Consider the following 6,826-nt stretch of genomic DNA (forward strand, 5'->3'; position numbering starts at 1 on the left):
TGTCATCTGTGAGTGTTATGATCATTTGTGAACACAAAGAATCAGGAAGCCCTTAGAAGTAATAAGACAGTTCTGAGTGTTTGTTTATTGTAAGATCAATGTACAAAAGTCAGTAGCTTTTCTCAATTCCAGCCATAAAGAAACAGTCAACACCCCTGTGCGACACTGTCTGGTCCCCTTCATTGAGTTTATCAGCCTCAGAGGATGTGCTACCAGCATGTCTGGTAAACTGCCCTGCAAAGTTGCAGACATCGGACTGGCTGCCTAGGGACGAAAGGCCCTGGACATAGCTGAAAACGAGATGCCAGGTTTGATGTGTGTTTGGGAGATGTACTTGGCCTCTGAGCCACTGAAGTGTACTTGAATTGCTGGTTGCCCATACATGACTGTAGAGACTGTTGTCCTCACTGAGACCCTTGTGGCCATCGGTGCTGATGTGGTTTGTTTTTTACTCTTTTACTCTTTTGGGGGCCCCCGCTACCCAGCTCCCAAATCAATTACACAGAGGCTTATTCTTACTTATGAATGCCCAGCCTTAGCTTGTTTTAGTTTCTAGCCATTTTATTTAACTTATCCCATCTACCTTTTGCCTCTGGGCTTTTCCTGTTCTCTTACTTCTGTGAATCTTACTCTTACACCACGGCTTGCTGGTTGTGTAGCTGGGTGGCTGGTTTCTGATGTCCTCTCCTTCTCTGACTCCTTCTCAATGTACTTTTCCAGATTTCCCCCTCTGTATATTCTCTCTGCCTGCCAGCCCTGCCTATCCTTTCTCCTGCCTTGCTATTGGCCAGTTCTTTATTAGACCATCAGGTGTTTTAACAGGCACAGTAACACAGCTTCACAGAGTTAAACAAATGCAATATAAACAAAAGTAATACACCTTAATATAGAATTCTACTACATTTCCCCCTTTTTTTCCTAAATAAAAATGAAAAGGTTTTAACTTGAACATAGTAAGACTATATACAATAACAATTATCAAGTAAATATTACATTCACAATATTCTGTCCATTTGTCGTTAGCATTATCTACCCTATCTTAGTGAATCCAAAATTTTACACCTAATTTACTTTCTATCATAACTAAGGAAAACTGAAACTATAACTATTTAGTCTTCAACTCCATCAAAGACCCAGAAGGATATAATGTAACCTAACAACAGAGACATTTGGCCGTCTGGACTGTCACCCAAAATTCCTCTGCAACATTAGGGCATCCATCTTCAGCCTACAGGCCTAGAGAATCTGGCAGACTCTTCTATAAAGCAGGAATTTTGGACTGTCATGCCTTGTTTTGGCAAAGTTCATCAGTCACTTTCCTCTGTGTTCTGCAGAATGTCTGGCAGTTTCTTCTGTGAAGCAGGAATTTTGAAGGACTGTCCTGCCTTGTTTTGGCAAAACTCAACAATCTTTCCCCTGTGTGTCCTGCATGTCCATTCTGCATAGCACATTGTCAGCAGTCAAAGGCAAGAGCAGTGTCTTTTGCTTCTCATCAGTCAAAAACTTCAGAATCAACACAGACAGGATCCAGACTGCCTGTGCATTTCCCATCTTACGTGGCTTTTTTCTTTTACTCTCTCTTTAAAGACTTTATTTTATGAACAAGTCATTTTTTTCCTATAACTATACCCTTTTCCTTTTCTTAAGCCTACACACATGGTTAAACACACTGTAGCCTGCTTGGAGGTTTTTCTGTCTGGACCTTCTTTATTGCGTATCTTCAGCCTTTTTTGACCACATGAGCAAACCTTAGACTGCTAACTGACACCTGGATTTCTGCACATGGCTCTCAGTGGCTCCGCCCACTTCTCCGGTCCTGAAAGCCAAGCCTTGGAGGTTGTCTGACCAGGAACTGCATTCAGTCTTCCTAGAGCTCCAGATGCTGATGCTGCTGTGGCAGAAGTTGTGTTTTTTTACTTAGTTTTTTTGTTTCTACTTAATGTACTAGCTGCTCAAGGGCTCAGTGACTGGCAGAAACTGGCCAATTTTTGTTTTTTTTTTTTTTTTTTTGTTTTTCAAGACAGGGTTTCTCTGTGTAGTTTTGGTGCCTGTCCTGGATCTTGCTCTGTAGACCAGGCTGACCTTGAACTCAAAGAGATCCACCTGGCTCTTTCTTCTGAGTGCTGGGTTTAAAGGCATGCACCACCACTGACCGGCTTCCCAAAACTCTTCAAGGAGCCATATCCTCACTTTTTTTTCTTAGCTTTCTTAAGCCCTGGGTGGAAATGTAGCCCATGCTGGAACATCAAAGTGTCGTTGCTTATTTTTTGCTCTTTTACTCTTTTGGGGGGCCCGCTACCCAGCTCCCACATAAATCACACATGGAGGCTTATTCTTAATTATGAATGCATGGTCTTAGCATGGCTTAATTTCTAGCCAGCTTCCCTTAACTTATCCTGTCTGCCTTTTGCCTCTGGGCTTTTCCCATTCCCTTTCTTCTGTAAATCTTACTCTTACTCCGTGGGTGGCTGTGTGGCTGTGTGGCTGTGTGGCTGTGTGGCTGGTCCCTGCACCCTCCTCCTTCTCTGGCTCCTAGATCTTCTCTCTCCAGTTCTCTTCTCTCTATGTTCTCTCTGTCTGCCAGCCCCGCCTATCCTTTCTACTACTGCCTTGCTATTGGTCAGTTCTTTATTAGACCATCAGGTGTTTCAGACAGGCACAGTAACACAGCTTCACAGAGTTAAACAAATGCAGCATAAACAAAAGTAAAACACCTTAAAATAATATTCTACAACGTGCTGAGGTGCAGTGGTCTAGCTGCAGCATCTTCTCTACTTAGGACCAGTGACTGCCATGGTCAAGGCTGGCATTCCAGTGTCTGCCTGGAGGGTGAGACAGATGAGGGGTACCTCTGGCAAATTAAGCAAATGTTCCACTTCAAAGATGGATCCCTCAACATAATTCTGGATGGTGGTGACCTAATTAACCTCATCCACACCAGATACCCACAGTTTCTGTCAGGTATTCAAGGTATCTCTGAGGAGACCATGACTGGTGCCCACAACCTCTACAAAATGATGGCCAATGGGATACTGGAGGTACCTGCCCTCAATCTCAACGATTTCTGTCACCAAGATCAAGTCTGACAATCTCTATGGCTGTGGGGAGTTTCTCATAGATGGCATCAAGTGGGTCATAAGTGTGATAATTTCAGGCACGGTGGTGAAGTGGGCAAGGGCTGTGCCCAGGCTCTGAGGGGTTTGGGCACTGAGTCATCATCAGGAAGATTGACCCCATCAATGCACTGCAAGCTGCCATGGAGGGCTATGAGGTGACCACCATGGACAAGGCCTGTAAGGAGGGCAGCTTCTTTATCACTGCCACAGGCTGTGTTGATATCATCCTTGGCCAGCACTTTGAACAGAAGAGGGATGCGGTTGTTCATGTAACACTGAACAGCATGTGAAGTATCTCAATGAGAGTGCTGTGGAGAAGTGGACATCAACTCCAGGTGGACCACTACTGGCTGAAGAATGAGTGTTGCATCATCCTGCTGGCTGAAGACCAGCTGGTCAACCTGGCTTGTGCCATGGGCCACCCTAGCTTTGTGATGAAACCAGGTGATGGCATAGATTGAGTTGTGGATCACCCAGATAAACACCCATCTGGGTTCACTTTTTGCCTAAGAAGCTGCATGAGGCAGGGCTGGAGCACACCGGGCAGGCTGACTGAGAAGCAGGCCCGGTGCCTGGGCATGTCCAATGATGGCCCTTTAAACCTGATCACTACAGCTTCTGAGAACTGGGACTGCCCTTCACCTTCCAGCTGCCATCCTTGTTCCAGGCCCTACCTCTCTTTCCCAAGAGCAAACGTCACCAACTCTGCAGGTGCTTTGCCAGTGTTCGTCCCGCTGGGGCTGGTCACTCTGTCTTTGGACCCTGTTGTGTCCTTCATTCCGTTCCAGGTGTGGTGAGGGGACATGAGAGTCTCCAGTCAAGATAGAGGTACCTGGGAGCCATCCACAGGGGATGAGCTTGGGAGTCTTGGAAGTCCTGAGGCTGGATGTGACCAGTGGTGGTCACAAGCCCATGTTTACCGTCCAGACCATCACTTGGTCTTTAGATCTGTGTGCTTGGTTTCTCAATCCGGGACCTGAGAAGGAGCTTTGCCAAAGGGCAGGGGCCACTGGAGTCAGAGGGTCCTCAGAGCTTGGCTTTTTTGCCCTTGGGCCATCTTTTCAATCTTAGAATGCGGAACTTGGTACATTTACTCCCTATTTCACAGGGGTAAGAGTAGATTAGAGATAATCAAGAAAGGACAAGTGGCAGCTGGAGACTGGAAGGGCCAGAAAAACAAATCATTGATGGTTCCTATCACAAGCCTGGGTCACAAAGAGAGTCATTTGGTTTCTAATGCTTATATAATGTTTAGAATGTCAACAAAGAATGGTGGATTACATAAAATTTCTGGGAAGGGGAGAGAGAGAGAGAGAGAGAGGGAGGGAGGGAGGGAGGGAGGGAGGGAGGGAGGGAGGGAGAGAGAGAGAGAGAGAGAGAGCAGCGAAGGGCTGTGGATTAAAAATAGAGACAAGAGACAGCGAGTCATTTGCCATGGCTGAATGCCGAATGCCGAATGCCGTTTATTGAAAGAGGGAAGAAACCTTAAATACAGGCTTACAACACAAATGGAGGATCCCTGGAGGGCAGAAGTTCGCTACCAATGGTCTACATTCTAGACCCAATGTTCTACATTCTTGCATCTAAGTTGTTTACACTGAAATACAGGATACAGGAACAAAGAACCTCCGGTGAGTTCTCCGGTGATCCTTAGGTGAGAAGGAGACCGGCAAGGAATCTGAATAGGGAGGACATCTGGTCAAGGTCAGCAAGCAAGGCGGCAGCCACTCACAGTCGGGGGCCAGGGCCCACGGGGCCCACAAGAGAGAAGAAACAATCACAAAGCTCAAAGATGCTGCTCAAAAGAACAACCTAAAGCTGCAAGATGGTAAAGGTGCAGTGTAGAAACCCCCCAGATCACCACGGACATTCTGAAACTACCAAAGGGAGCAGAGAGAAAGCTGGTAGGTAATAATAGACAAGTTTCCTTTATCATTGAGGAAGTAGAACTTACTCTGTTCCCAGGGTAGACGTCCAGTGTCTCACAACCACTGTGACTTCAGCTCCAGTGGGACTTGATGCCTTTTCTGGCCTCTATGGGCACCTGTGTACATGTGACATACATATATGATACATATAAATGAAACAAACAAAAAATAAAGCAATATAAAAAAGCCCAAACTGATAACCATTCTCCTTTAATTTACTGTCTACTTAAAATTTGTTGTGTACCATGGCACACGTGCAGAGGCCAGTGAAGAACATCTGGGAGTTGGCTTTCTCCTTCTACACCACGTCAGTTCCAGGGATCGAACTCAGGCCGTCAGGTTTGGCGGGAAACACCTTTGCTTGCTGAGTTGTCTCTCTGGACCTCCCTCCAAAGTCAATGCAGCTCTAACTACAGAATTGGGAAGGTTTGAATGGATCTTATCTTGAGTGAGTTTGGTAGAAGGCAGTGCCCTGCCTCCCTCTGTGGATGTGGGAGAGGGGCCAGAAGCTTCTGACCCTCTGAAAGGGAAGATAATGGACAAAATCTATTCTCTGTGGTTTTACTTTCTTGTGGTTAAAAGTGGTCTAGAAATATTAAATGGAAAATTCTGGAAAGGAAGAATAAGTTAAATGACTTCTATTACAACATTTTGTTACAGTCATTCTACTTTAAGACTTACTGTTCTTTTAAAAAAGATTATTTTTAATGATGTATATGAGCGTGTCTCTGAGTATATGTGTATGAGTGCAGAAACCCACGGACACCAGAAGAATCGGATCCCCTTAGAGTTGGAGTTATAGGCAATTGTGCACCCTGACGTGGGTACTTGGGATCCAACTTGCTTCTGTATGAGAGCTATACGTGCTTACAGCTGCCAAGCTGTCTCTCCAGCCCCAAATTCTGCTCTAAAAAATGCTGAGGGCCCTAGACATCGTGGTAGCCAGTTTGTCTCTGGAGCCATGTCCTCAACCTGTTCATGTCTTACTGAGCCTAATTTTCAAATTTGATGTTACTATGGGATGTGTGTGTGTGTGTGTAAAATTACAGTATATGTTATCGTTTAGTGCTATGTGCAGCCTAAGCTGTCCCGAGAGGATAAGATGGTGACTACTTTGATCTCTTAAAAATATTTATTACTTTTGCATGTGTTTATTATCTTGTGTGTATGATGTCTGTGTGAGAGGGGACATGCACATGGAGGTTAGAGGACACCTTCCATACTTGACTAACATTCCTCCTGTTTACACCCCTGGTCCTGCCATAGAAGGGCTGGGATTACAGACACGCACCACCAGTCTGGCTTCTGATGTAGATTCCAGGGCGGGGACTCAGGTCGTCAGGGTTACAGGACAGGCATGTGCTTTTGTACACCGAGTCATCTCCCCGGGTCATGTGTGATCCCAACCCAGACATAAAATTCCCCTGTGCAGGACTCTGGGCGTAGGCCCAGTACGTGGTATGGGGACAGTTCGGAAGAATTCCCTACAGGGCAGTGTCGCCCACACGGACACCCACGCTGCCTCTCTGCACTGTGGCCTAGCTCTGGTTCTGTTACCAGGTTCCCCTCGGGACCTCAGATTCTGAGCCCGCTTTTCTGCTCTTCTGATTCTGTGAATTCTCTGGTACATTTTCTAAGAAATTTCACTTCTTCTTTAGGTTAGAATCTTGTTGCTGTTGTTGGTTGATTTTTCTACTCTTTTGGGGGGCCTGCCATCCAGTTCCCAAATAAATCACACGCAGAGGCTTATTCTTACTTATGAATGCCTGGCCTTAGCCTGGC

The 6,826-nt window shown here is 45.8% G+C and overlaps 1 pseudogene; it reads left to right on the forward strand.

The window, feature by feature from the left end:
- Positions 1 to 217: 217 nt before the first annotated feature.
- On the forward strand, positions 218 to 3,973 carry LOC114708025 (annotated as a pseudogene).
- The last annotated feature ends 2,853 nt before the right edge of the window (positions 3,974 to 6,826 follow it).

This window comes from Peromyscus leucopus, chromosome 7, assembly GCF_004664715.2.
Source record: "Peromyscus leucopus breed LL Stock chromosome 7, UCI_PerLeu_2.1, whole genome shotgun sequence".
Lineage (NCBI taxonomy): Eukaryota > Metazoa > Chordata > Mammalia > Rodentia > Cricetidae > Peromyscus > Peromyscus leucopus.